At 45.1% G+C, this 13,957-nt stretch overlaps 1 protein-coding gene across 1 annotated transcript in view; it reads right to left on the bottom strand.

Annotated features, from left to right (window-relative positions):
- The window catches only part of FICD (FIC domain containing), a 9,654-nt gene extending 9,537 nt beyond the window's left edge, over positions 1-117 (bottom strand). The window contains exon 1 of the mRNA XM_011377794.2: positions 88-117. The gene's annotated coding sequence lies outside the window, so the exon portion shown is untranslated. The remainder of the gene's footprint in view (positions 1-87) is intronic.
- Positions 118-13,957: the final 13,840 nt, after the last annotated feature.

Raw genomic sequence — 13,957 nt, 5'->3', positions numbered from 1 at the left:
TTCCGAACCCCGCCCTTGGGCTCGCTGCCCTGTCGCACCCTCCCCAGCTCGCTCCTTCTGAGACCCTCGGGTTCGACCCCTCCTCACCGCACACCGTTGCCAGACCCTGTGGCCGTCTTCCCCGCATTCGCAGGCTCCGCAGCGCCGGCTGCCAGGACCTCTTCCGTCACCGACCTCTGGCCCCGCCTTCGGCGACTCGCCATTGGTCGGTCCGCCACCGTCGTTTCGGCGGATTGGCTTTCTGCACTGGTCCGCTCTTCGCATTTCCGGGTTCTTGCGTCGGTGTCGGCTTCCCGGGGTAAGACTCGCCGTGGGCCACTTCCATTGGTTAGCTCTTGCGTTTGTCTCGTGCCCGCAGCAGCCAATAAAGGACATGAGGGGCGGGACCTGGGCGACTGGCTAGAGTAGCAGGTGCGAAAACCCCCCCGGCGGATGCTGTTTTGGGGCGCATAAGGTGCAGGCAGGCGAACTCGGAAACTCGCAGTTCTGGCGTCTTGGAGATGCTACCCTTCTCACAGGTCTCATTAGGGCGCATCTTTCCTGGCCTCAGTTTCCTTAGGTGTAAAATGAAGATGCTGATGGTTTGCATCTCTTTACCCTGTTAGTCTGACTTCACAGCGGGGTTCTCATCCTCCACCCTGTGCTACCAGGGCTGGATTCTTTCTCCTTTCTCTCGCCTTCTCTCTCTTCCTCCCTGACTTTTAAATTTGGATCCTTCAGAGAAGGGCCTGGCTGCTTCTTTTGGCTTCCCAGAGAAAGAGAGAGGATTTTATCTTTATGCAGAGAGCTGAAGTCTCCATCTTAATTCTCAAATATTGAACAAGACGTCCACAACGTGCCCATAAATGATAAGCATTAAAATATTATGTCAACCGCTGGTCTTTGGTGTCAATTCAGTGCCAACAGGAGTCCCCAGTTTGGGCTGTGGTGAAGGGGGAGACTATTTAGTGAAAATAGCTCAATCACAAAACAGCATAACTCTGGGGCAACAGATTGTGAGGCCGCCCGAGAGAGGCATCATCAGTGTGGCAGCTCAGCCCCAGAGTGGCAGCTCCGCTTCTGTCTCGTAAGCCAACTTTGGTGTTAACAGCTCAGCTCCCACCCTGCTGCAGAAGGCCTAGTGTGCTTCAAGACCTGACCTCCTCCAAGACACACATTCTTCTTGGAAGCCATTCTGAGGTAGTGGTTGTGGGTGTCACCACTGGGGCCACAGAACCCTAGGTTCAAATCCTAGCTCTGCCATTTGCGAACAGTACATTTTGCAAGTGACTTCACCTTGCTTATCCCGTTTGCGTTTCTGTAAGATGAGGTAATGTGATGACAGTACATCCTCATAGGGTTTTGTGTGAGGGCAAAGTGAGATCCTATGTGTCTGGCACAGAACAGACACTTGATAGCATCTGCTGTTGCAATTTTTTCCAGGAAAGACACCAAGCCATTGTTCTTTTATTCGTTATCTGCAGAAGAACCTGTCAGAGCTCCAACTACTGGAGAGAGACCCCATTGCCATTTTGTAGGTCTCAGTCTGATTCCAGTTTAGGGGAGCCACTGACCTATAGCACAAAAGGAAGTGTCCAGGTACAGGCCACCGGAGGTGTGCTGTCATGAAAGAGACCATGGGGGGACATTGTGAGGTGAGGAACCAAACAGTTTTGGCCCTTGCTGGTGGGTTCCCTGTTTATAACTTGTAACTAGTCCTCAATTTCCCCAAATCCAAGCCCTTGGCATGGAGAATGGCACATGGTAGATGCTTGAGAAATTTTATTGACTTGAATAAGAAATATCTGAAGCAGGACCAACGATGGAGGATGGTGATTACTTCTGGGGCTTCTTGTTTCTGTCTTTTGAACAAAGATCTTGAACATTGTTCTTTCAGAGTCCCTTGAATTTATCTTCTAATGGTCTAAGCAGTAATATAAAAACCTTCTGCAGAGGAGGGCCTGCTGTGAAACCAGCTAATTATGGGGAATGGTTGGAGTGGAAAGCAGTGGGGCTTTGGGGTCAGACGGATATGTGTTCAAATGCAGGGCCCACTGCTTACCAGCTGCGTGACCTTGAGTAGGTCACTTATCTCCCTGGACTGGATATGATAGGGTTTGTGGACTTCTGTTCCCTCCCAGGCATAAGGTGATGTAATCATCACTTTTAAAGACCCTATGCCATATATATTCCTTCTTGGAATGCCAGTGTAAACTCTTTAATGACTTTAGGTCATGATAGCAAATCTAGAAGCTCACAAGAACCCTTAGTAAAACTGCCTGGGAATGAGATAATAGGGAGAGGTGGGAGTGTGGAGACTATGAGGCACCTGTCTTGTCCAAAGTGGGTAGGAGTTTCTCAGTTCTAGCCTACATTTATTATTCTGGGGTGCAGTCCAAAAGTTGACAGCTTTTCCAATTTTTCAAAAGCAATTTCAGGCCTAGATTTTAAAGTAAAATCTCCAGATTTTTAAACAGTTGGCATGTTTTCCTGCCGGCTACAGAGGGCTGCCAGTTCCCTGCTTAAAGGCTTTTAAAATGGACAGGAGATGGTGGCAAGGCCAAGCAGGAAAACACAAATGACTCTCAGCAAATGATTGCACCACTGTCTGTGGACACCAGGGGGCAGTAATTCTCCTGGCATCACTTTCCCCATTCAATCCCCATTGTCGGGAGAGCACACTCAATTTTCTTTCTCTACTTTGCATTCCGCTGTGTTAAATGCATGAAAAATATGGTCCCTGAAGCGATATCGAAAAGTTGGCTTTCTCCGTCTTAAGTATACTGTATTGGGTAGAAATTGCCTCCCCATGGCCCCTGGAGGAATTTTCTAAAAGTTTACCTTGACACTTGACAAAGAACTGGAAAGTGGCTGCATGGGAAATGTGTCCATTATGCAAAACAAAACAAAACAACACAAAACAAAACAAAGAAAAACACTTGTGCATCTTTAAGAAACAGCTTTCAAGCATTTCTTACTGGCAGAGTCAGAGCCGATTGCTTAGGAAACACAAAACTCCCCAACTTGAGGCTATACTGCACTGGGATGGCTCCAGAATGACTCAACTTCATTTAAAAGAAAATATACCACACCAGTTCTCTCTCCCTTCACTCCCATGTTCCTCTCCTTTCCCAGCCTGCTTGGATATGTTTTTTTTTTCTCCTAACTTAAAGCTGCTGCATAAGAGGCCCCAGCAACCCTTCTCTCTGACTAATGGTTAATTCTCATGACACATACCCAGTGGAGTCAGGCCCAGTTTCTGAGGCACCTCCAAGAGACAGAGTTTTGGGGACCCCGTGTGGGTATCCCTGAGCTGATGGCTCATGCTCTGGACTCAGGGTACACATGTCATACAGTGTCAAATTGATTTTCACCAATCTGTTAACGTCTCAGACATGCAAATAAATGTTTTCTGAGCAAATTATTTGGGGAAGTGATATTTCTTACTTTCAAAAAATTAAACATAACTGCCTTTTTTCTTGTTAAATAATCAACGATTTCTTTAAAGCAAGACAGGATCATTATAGATATAATAGAAGGCACAAATAAATAAGAAGAAAAAATACCCATGTACAACTGTGCTAGATATTTTTCTATGCCATCTATTTTTAAATTGTGAAATATTTCAGACATCCAGAAGGCATAGCTAATACAATGGGTACCCATGTGCCTGCCACCCAGTTTAAGAAATACTAAATACTGTGTCATATTACCAACACACCAAAGCTCTCCAGCATCTTCTCCCCTTAGCACATTCCCTTCTCTCCCTCCCACAGGTAACGACCACCTTGAAGTTGATGCCTATTGTATCCATGCATGATCTTTTGCTTTTACCCATATGTATATATTCCTAAATAATATATAGCAATGTTCTGCATATTTTCACACATTATATATACTCTTTGTATCTTTCTGCATTTTTTGTTGGTTCAGCATTATATTTTAGAGATTTATATACATGTTGATACACATAGTTCTGGTTCATTAATTTTGCACTGCTGTGTAGTATTCCATTTACAGTTTATTTCTCATTTACCTATTGATGGGCTTTGGGATCATCTCCAATCATTCCCTATTATAAACAGCACTGCAGTGAAATTCCCATCTGATTTTTTGGCACATGTGTAGCGGTTTCTCTAGGTCAGAGTTTGTCAAAGAATCATCTGAGGAGCTTTTAAAAAAACACCCATAGTTGGGCCCACTCCAGACCAATAAAGTGCTCCAACTTTTTTGATCCCCTTGTATCTTGGCTATAAGTGGAAATAATTGTACCTGTCATGTCATCTCATTATTAGTAGTGGTAACTACCACTTATTAAGCATTTAATGTGTACTAAGTAATTTATATGTATTATTTTGTTGGATGTTTATAACCATGCAATGAAGTAGATATAATTAAACCCACTATATGGAAGGTGAAAATGAGGTGCAGAGAAGTTAGGTAATTAACCTGAGGTCATACAGCAAGCAAGAGGCAGAGCCAGGGTTCACAACCAGTCTTTCTGACTCAAAACGTATGATTTTAACCACTATGAGACCTAACGATTTTAGAGCTGAGAAGTTATACTTTAATTCCTCAGTTTGGCAGGTGGGAAAACTGAGGTGGATGGAGGGCAAGGTCAGAGCCAGGACAGCAATCCAGGTCTCTAGACTCCCTAGTCATCAACACATCAATTTCTTATGTAAAAGTATTTTGGGGAAGGGAGTGAGGAGCAAGGAGGGAAAAATCTTAATAAAGCCATCTTTTCTTCTCAAGACAATTTCTGGCTATGCTAGGGGTATCTGGATTTACTCTGTATCAATTATCCATGCTGTATATTTAATATCACCCCCCTTCCCAATTTAGCAGCTTAACCCAACAACAAACATAGTTCATGAGTGTTGAGAATCCGGGAGCAGCTTAGCCAGATCCATCTGACCCCAGATCTCTTCTGACATTGCAGTCACGCTGGGTCTGAGGCTTTGGCAGGGGCGAGGACCCGTTTCCAAGGTGGCTCACTCATGTGGTTGGCAAGTTGGCGCTGACTGGTCACAGGGTGCTTCAGTTCTACTCTATGCGGGTTGCTCCATAGGGCTGCTTGAGTGTCCTCACAACATGGCTGTTGGCTTCCCTCAGTGTGAGTGATCCAAGAGCAGAATGTCTTTTATGACCTTGCTTCAGAAGTCACACACTGTCACCTCTGCCGAACGCTATGGGTCACAACATAGAGCAACCTTGGTACGGTGTGGGAGGGGACTATCTATGGTTCACCAGGAGGTGAAAGTCATTGGGGACTGTCTTGGAGGCTGCTACCCTACACCCACTGTGCCTGGCCTTCCTCAGTCCCAACGGTTCTGCCCAACAGCCTGGCAGCACGGACTTCAGGCCCCTTTGGCCTTGTGTGGTTGAGAGGCAGGGAGCTTCTGCCGGTACGAGACTTACCTGTGAGAATAGTGGGCTCCCAGTTGCTGCCTGCCTTTCTCCTAGCTGTTTAATGAAACCTTTCAGGTTATGTTGACATGGAGACTGGCTCAGGTGATCAAGATGCCATCCTAGATCACAGCCTCTAAAAGATATAACTAACACCCTCTCTTCTACCTGTATGGTGATGGTAACTCAGGGTGGTCATTTGGCCAGCATGGAGTGCAGACCCAGAGAAGCCACTGTCTGCTCCTCCCCACTCTCAGATTTCTCAGCTCTACCTGAGTGTAGGTTGTCCCTTCCTACAGTGTCCATCAGCAAGACAGACAGGGCGTGGGGGCTCTGTGCAGAGAGGCTGCAGTTCACCCTGGGTCCAAATTGCAGTCCCTTTGGCTGCACCCCGAAAGCTCTCAGTGGAGCTTTCTGTTGCCATAGTAGCATGGAGGGAAGGAAATTAACATGGGTGCTTGGCTAGCCAAGAAAGCCAAGCTTTTAATAGGCATTTCGCCCTTTTAGATAGATGAGAATTCCTAGGAAGGCTTTGGATGGACATCAAAGGGTCTTTTTTCAGGTGCTGAGGAAATGCTCTTTAAAAAATTATCGTGAAACCTAATCAGAAAGACGGCAGTGGATTTGGAGTTCTTAGAGGAACTGGAATATAAGTTTAGAGCCAAGGCAACTTTTTTTGTTTGTTAGTAACGGCTTTCTTGAGATATAATTCGCATAACACACAATTCATTCATTTAAAGTGTACACTTCAGTGATTTTTAGTACATTCACAGACTTGTGAAACCATTACCACAACCAATTTTAGAACGTTTTTGTCACCCCCCCAAAAAGAAACTCCATACCCTTTAGCGATCATTCCCCATTTCTCCACCATTGTCCTCCCTCAGCCCCTGGCAAATCTGTTTTCTGTCTGTATAGATTTCTCTGTTCAGGACATTTCCTATAAATGGAATCATATAACAGGTGCTCCTTTGTGACTGGCTCCTTTCCGTGCTTTTATTCTTTGCTTCCTTAAGGTTCTCCATAGTTTCTCTAACAAAAGTGTCTCCAATCTCTCTGAGAACAATTCATTGGCTGGGGGTGCAGCTGTCACATTAGACCGTGGGCTGGAGATGAATGGAAGTGAGCAGGTTCCTCCAGTGCCACCAACCCTGACCTTCTCTCTTCCCTTTTAGCCTTCTGAGCTACTCCGAGACAGAAGTGGGGAAAGTAGCCCCTTTGGAGCACGACTGGACAGGTGTCATGCCAGCATGAGCAGATCTGCTTTCCACGTCTCCCTTTTTCTGAGGCTGGGGTGGGGGAATTATGATCACAATCAGCAAGTGCCTACCAAGTGCCAGGCAGCAGACTAGGAGCAGCACATGAGTTAAGACTATCTCATTGCTATAGACATTTTCTTTCTTTCTTTCTTTCTTTCTTTCTTTTTTTTTTTAATGGGATTCACTGAAAAGCCACCTCTTCTATTTCATGAAGATGTTCGCTGAGGCTATCATCTGGGTTAGTTTTCTATTTTTCAGCCATAAACCATGAATGTAGAAATAACCTCACTTTTCAGCCTGTTAGTCTAGATAGTTTGCTTGCTTGTTTATTTATTTTATTTATATTATTTTATTGTGATAAAATACACATAACACAAAGTTTACCTTCTTAACCATTTTTAAGTGTACAGTTCAGAGGTATTACATACATTCACATTGTTGTACTGCCGTCACCACTCTCCATCCCCATAACTCTTTGCATTTCTCAAACTGAAGCTCCGTACTCATTCAACAGGAACTTCCCATTCTATCCTCCCCAAGCCTAGGAAAACATCCTTCTACTTTCTGTCTCTGTGGTTCTGACTACTATAAGTGGAACCGTACAATATTTGTCTCTGTGTGACTGGCTTATTGTACTTAGCATAATGTCCTCGGGGGCCATCCATGTGGTAGCACGTGTCAGAATTTCCTTTCTTTTTAAAGGTTTAATAACATTCCTAGCGTTCACTTTTAACATGTCCTATGTACAGTTGAGAGGCGAGCCTAATATAATTTTTTAAAAATTTTAAACATTTTATTTTTTTTAGAGCAGTTTTAGGTTCACAGCAAAGTTGAATGGAAGATACAGAGATTTTCCTTATACCCCCTGCCCACACATGCACAGCCTCCCCCACTATCAACATCCTCCACCAGAACAGTACATTTGTTACAAGGAATGAACCTACACTGACGTATCATTATTACCCCAAGTACATGGTTTACGTTAGGGTTCACTCTTGGTGTTTTATATTTGATGGGTTTGGACAAATGTTTAATGACATATATCCACTGTTACACACAGTATCGCACAGAGTATTTTCACTGTCCTCTGTGCTTTGCTTATTTATCCCTCCCAACCCCAAACCCCTGGGAACCACTGATCTTTTAACTGTCTCCACAGTTTTGCCTTTTCCGGAAAGTCATATAGTTGGAATTATACAGTATATAGCCTTTTTAGATTGGCTTCTTTTACTTAATAATATGCATTTAAGGTTCCTTCTTGTCTTTTCATGGCTTGATAGCTCATTTCTTTTTAGCGCTGGATAATATTCCATTGTGTGGAATGTACCACAGTTTATTTATTCATTCACCTACTGAAGGACATCTTGGTTGCTTCCAAGTTTTGGCAATTATGAATAACACTGCTGTAAATATCTGTGTGCAGGTTTTTGTGTAGACATAAGTGTTCAGTTACTTTGAATAAATACCCAGGAGAATGATTGCTGGAGCCCATGGTAAGAGTATGTTTAGTTTTGTAAGAAACCACCAAACTGTCTTCCCAAGTTGTACCATTTTGCATTCCCACTAGCAATGAATGAAAGTTCTCATTGCTCCATGTCCTCACCAGCATCTGCTGTTGTCAGTGTTCTGGATTTTGGCCATTCTAGTAGGTGTGTAGTGGTATCTATTTGTTATTTTCATTTGCATTTCCATGATGACATATTATATAGAGCCTGATGTAATTTTCCCATTGACAGGTGTCTGGTGGGTTGGTTGAAAAAGTTGCTTGGAGTACAGAAACTAAAAATTTTATATCCTAGACTGATTAGGTTCTTATTGAATCTTACAGCTTCCATTTATAAAAGCCCTCCCTGTGGCTCCCCCTCACCGTTTTTGGTATGTTTTTTTGTGAGGCGGGGCGGGGGACGATATTGACCATCTACACTCCAAATGAAAACTGGGAGTCAACAGAGAGAAACTGCCAGGTGAGAGTTACTCCTGCCACATCACCTGTAGAAAAGTTAGTTGTTCAACATTTTCCCTTTACATGGATGCGTTTAATTATGTGGGGAGTGGAGTGTTCAATCTCACGTGTTAGTACTTATGGCTTTCAACAGGGAGGGAATTAAGAGGCTCAATCGGAACCGGAATGGAGGGCAAATGATAACTTCTAGTGTATTTGGAAGAGAAGGAGGTGACCTCAGATATTGCAGAGAGAGCCTCTTAACGGTGATGCTCAATATGTCCTGTAGCTCCTGGGGAAGTAGCTGGAAGCCCCAATAATAGTAACAGTAACAATAATAGTAATAATAACAATAATAGCATTTGTGCAGGATGATCTCATAAATCTCTTTTGCATGCATTATCCTACTGGATTGTCATAATAACCCCATGGAGCGTGTGTGTGTGTGTGCGCGCGCGCGCGCGTGCTGTCTCTGTGTACCATGCAGATACTGTTTCCATTTTAGAGTGGGAGAAACAGAACCAGGAGGTGACGTAATCTCCTCAGGATCCCACGGGATTTGCCTCCTGACTTCAAGGCCTACTTATTGCTTATTTGGTTTTTCTATGGTACAGACTCCCAGTGGGTGACAGGGGTATACACTTTAGAAATGACAAGAGGCAAACTATGGCTTGTGGGCCAAATCCGGCCTACCACCTGTTTTTGAAAATAAAGCTATGCCCGTTTGTTTACATATTGTCTCTGTCTGCTTTAGTTTACAACAGCAGAGTTGGGTAATTGCAGCAGAGACCGTATGGCCCTAAACCTAAAATATTTACTGTTGGGCTCTTTATGGACGTTTGCCGATCTCTGGTAGGGCTTTGAGGCCAGACAGTGCAGTTGGAAACCCACGTCTGCCACTGAGCCATTGTGTGACCTTTGACAAGTTCCCTAGCTCTCTCTGCCTCAGTGTTCTCATCTGCGAAACAGGAATGATCACGGTGGTTACCACGTGGATTATGGGAGGAGTGAGTGAGCTCTTGGCATGCAGTTCATGGGAGATGTTATTGCTCTTCTGGACAGCTGGCCTTCCTGCATTTGGAAACGAAAATGTTCTGAGCTGCTTTCCTGGCCAGGGTGCTGGCAGGCTTACACATCGGTCACTGACACGTTCACAAACTTTTCAATCGAGACTCGGTTCTGGTGGGGCTGGGGAATTAGCTGTGGGTTATCGAGAGTTGTTCCCTGTAGTGGGAGCCTGGTCATTTTCACAGGCCCCCAGTTCGGCTGCTGTGTGAATGAGGGGTCCTGGCCCCCTCACTCGAGGAAAGATATGATAGGTTGAACCCTCCTCAACCCTAAAACATAAGCAAGAGGAAATTGCATAATTTCTTGGTGAGATTTTCAGAGAGGGGGTATAAGCCATGTGCAAAGTGAGTTTTGGTAGCTGGTGACAGAGAGCCAAGTGTTAGTCTGAAATGAACCACTTGATGTATCACTTTGGCTCAGTTTGGTGGTTAAAACACCGGATCTGAAGACTGACCTGGGTTCATGTCTGAACTTCATCATGTCTCAGCTATGTGGTGACCTCAGGCAAATGACTCCATCTCCCCAAGCCTCAGTTTTTCTAGCTGTAAAATGGGGCTAACAGTAATACCTTTAACCCATCTGTGCATCATCTGTTTTATTATTTACTTAACATTTTTCTTTAAATCAACTTTTTATTAATCAATCAATCGATTAATTAATTAATTAATTTTAAGTCAACTTTTAAACATAGAGCTTCACTCTAAGGCAGTGATGTTAGTGTCATCACAAGTGCAGAGTGGTTTTTCCTAATATATATCATAGCTGTTTTCAAAAAATGTTTGTCCCACCAGAAATTAAGCTTTACAAGGACAGCGATTTTCATGTATTTTGTTTGCTGGTATATTCCCCAGCCCAGTACCTGGCCCATAATAGATGCTTAATAAATGTTTGTTGAAATAATAAAGGAATGAATGAATGAACAGACAGCCTGAAATCATCCTCCATGATTTGGGAAACATTGAGACAATTCGCAGTGGTGTGCTTTGCTCCTGTCCTGTGATAAGCATTTGATAAATATTTGCCATTATGATTTTTAGCTTGGGCAGAGGAACGTGGCATCCTCAGGTTGGAAGACCTCCTGCTCCCCCTTGCTCCCCCAACAGCCATCCTCCCATCTCTTTGGTTCCGGGTGAGGGGACCCAAACCCGGTGAGCTGGAGACATCTTTTGGCTACTTCTGAGTGCTTGGTCCAGATGGCTGGAATGAGCTGAACCTCGACAGTTGGAAAGAAGCCGTGGGGTCTAGAGAGAGATGTTCATGGTACGTGGGGGCTCAGGGTACCAAACAGCCAGATCGGTCCTTAGCCATTATTTGTTATCGCCACAGGCATTTTTGTGAAGGAGATGGCAGACATTTGGGCACAGAGCTGCTTCCAGATGTCCGCCATAAATGCTCTGCCCTTGCTGAGTATCCAGGAACATAAAGCCCGCTGTCAGTGGACTTGCCCAGAGCCCGTATTTGCTGCGTTTTTATTCTTGTTTAGTTATTACATTAAGTCTCCTGTGATTACAGAGCCGACAGCTGGTAAGGATTTGCATATGGCATGAAATTAAGTTAGTTCATTTTAATGTCTAAACTGAGCAGGGCATGAATTTGTCTGGTGAAAACACCGTTTCCCTTATCTTCATTTGCACATCTGCTTTCGGCCTCCGATGTCTTGAAGTCTGACTTCTCCCCACTTCACCCAGAGAGGACAGGAGTTGGCTCCCCACTGAAGAATTTCAGAAGGGATTTTGCACTTGGGGCTTAGAATATTCTTTTAGGATTCAGGAGGAATGAAGACTCAAGGGCTTCTGTGAAGAGACTAGTGTTTTAGCCCCCAGCTTTGTCTCTTTTTTGCTGTGTTGCCTTGGGCAAGCCACTTACCCTCTCTTGGCCTCAATTTCCTCACTTGTCAAATGAGGAATTGGAAGCAGATGAATGTTCATCTATAGGAGTGCCATCTATAGGAGTAGGACAATTTTTTTTATTTGTGGAATGGGGTGATAGTGTATAGTGTTTAGCATCCCTGGTCTTTGGGCATCGATATGCCAGCATCCACAGAATCACTGCCAACCAAATAAACTTCCACACACTTCCTAATGCTTCTGTAGTTATCGCCATCAGTGATGATAATAATAAATGCTCCAGCTCCCTGCCTCTGACCTAATCACCCCTAATATGGGAACTGCACTGTCCCCAGAGCTCCCTGGAGATTGAATGAAGGCTACTCTCTGTGCAGAACATTCCCTAATAAACCACTTTTACACAAATTCTTAGGGACTGCTTTCAAATAACCCAACCTAAGGAAGCTTCAGGGTGGGGGTGGAGGGACACTGATGACCTCTGAACTAGATGATGTCAATGATTTATTCATTCGACAAATCTTTGTTGTCTAACATGTGCCAAGTCCAGGGCTGGGTATACAGCCATGAACATGGTATGGATCTGGCCTAGCAAGGGTGACAGGCACTAATGAGTAAAACTCAGAGGATGTCCTATGACGACAACAAACCAGGGTGCTTTATTGAGGGAGAATAAACACGGTGACAGGCTTTATGTTGGATGACTGGGGGAGGGGAGGGCTTCTACGAAGAGGGGACGTTTATGCTGGTACCTCGACGAGGAAAAAGAGTGAGTCAGCCAGGTAGAGAGCAGGGAATGGAGCTTGTCAGGTGAAGGAATACCATGTGCACAGGCCCTGAGGAGGAGAAGGGCCTGGCCTGTTGGAGAAATGAATGAGGGCCGGATGGAGGTGACGTGCAGGCAGAGTGAGGGGAGAGAGGCATGAGGCGAGGCAGGGGACCGATCTTGAGGGACTTGTAGATGGTGGTGAAGAATTTGGATTTTATTCTCAGGGTGATGGAAGTCATTGGAGCATTTTAAGCAGGAGCAACACGGTTTAATTTCATTTGGAAAGGATAACCCTGAGTTCTGGAACCTTCTGTACCTCCTTTTCGTTGCCCCACCCCACAAGCGATTTCTGCTTAACTCAGAACTCTTTTGGTTGCAAATGACAAAATCTCGGCCAAACTAGCTAAAGCTCCAGAGTGTTTTACTGACGTGTATCTGGGAAAGATAGGACTGGCAGGATTGACAGGTACCACTGAAGCCAGGGATCCAGTAATGTCCTTGGGGCTCTCTCTCCATTTCTTGGCTTGGCTGCTTTTAATGTGTTGATGTCATTCTTCCAGGTTTCTTTTGAGTGGCAGGAACATGTGGCTCTCAAATCTATGTTTTAATCCTTCCAGCACTGCGACTCCAGGGACAATATATAGTCTTTTCCATGGCTCTGGTGGGACATTCCCGGGAAGGAATTTTGATTGGTCCTGCTTGAGTAGCATGTGTATCCCTGAACCAGCCTGGCCTTGGGGATTGGGGTTTCGAATTGACCACACGTGTTGCCATGGAAGCTGTGATTGACAGCTATTAGAAGCTCATAGAATAGAGGGCAGTTCCCAAGGAGAGAGCGTCCTGGAAAGGCAAAGCCCACAGTGTCCCCTACAGTCCCTCCAAGGGTTACTCTTAAGCATAAAAGCCTTATGAAAGCTCAGAGGGCTTTTGTGCTTGTTGTAGGGGAAGCAGATGGGAAAAATCTTAAGACTACATCTCATTCTGCAGCAGTCCAAGAAAATGAGAGAAAACTGGGTGGAAGAGGTGACAGCATCAGACAAAGAAGTCCGTCCAGGAGAAGAAAAGGAGTGACACAGCTGCAGAGCTGTAATTCTCGTCACTCAATCTGGCGCGACACCTGGACCTTATTGTAGGAGAGAGGTCCTGCCATTTGGGGGAGAGGAGAAGCCATTAGCCTGGCTTGGGTTTTTTAGTTGAGTGGATACATAGCCCCTCCATGACAGGGGCCTTGCTTGTGGGAGGTGACATCTTTATGACAAGTCATTGGAGAGAGGTAAGGCCAACCTAGAACTGCACGGCCAGCTCCTGCCTCAAAGCAAATCAGTGTAGTGGGCCAGGTTGCTCTGGCCCATGATGGGCCATCATTCTTATTCGAGCCATGGCCATACTGTGCAGCCTTCAGCCAACCCTGCTCGGGGCTTCTCTGATACTCTCTGGGGAACCTGCTTGCAACCTCCGTGTGTGCCACCTGGACATGTCAGGGAGTCTATCCTCCGTGGGTGGTCCCTGACCAGTGGGAGGCAGGAGCTGATGGAGCAGGGTGTCCTCTTTTCTTCCTCTAGAAGGACGGTTCCGAGCTGCATTTCATAGGGCTGCTCTAAAGGTCCTGTGGAAGTGAGCCGCTCATCAGAGGAGGTGGTGGCCAGTTTGATAATGCATCCTTGTGTTGGTTCTTCCGCCTTCTCCA

This window comes from Pteropus vampyrus, unplaced genomic scaffold (assembly GCF_000151845.1).
Source record: "Pteropus vampyrus isolate Shadow unplaced genomic scaffold, Pvam_2.0 Scaffold322, whole genome shotgun sequence".
NCBI classification, from domain to species: Eukaryota; Metazoa; Chordata; class Mammalia; order Chiroptera; family Pteropodidae; genus Pteropus; species Pteropus vampyrus.
Note: the sequence above shows the minus strand (reverse complement) of the source record. Positions and strands in the feature narration are given on the sequence as shown.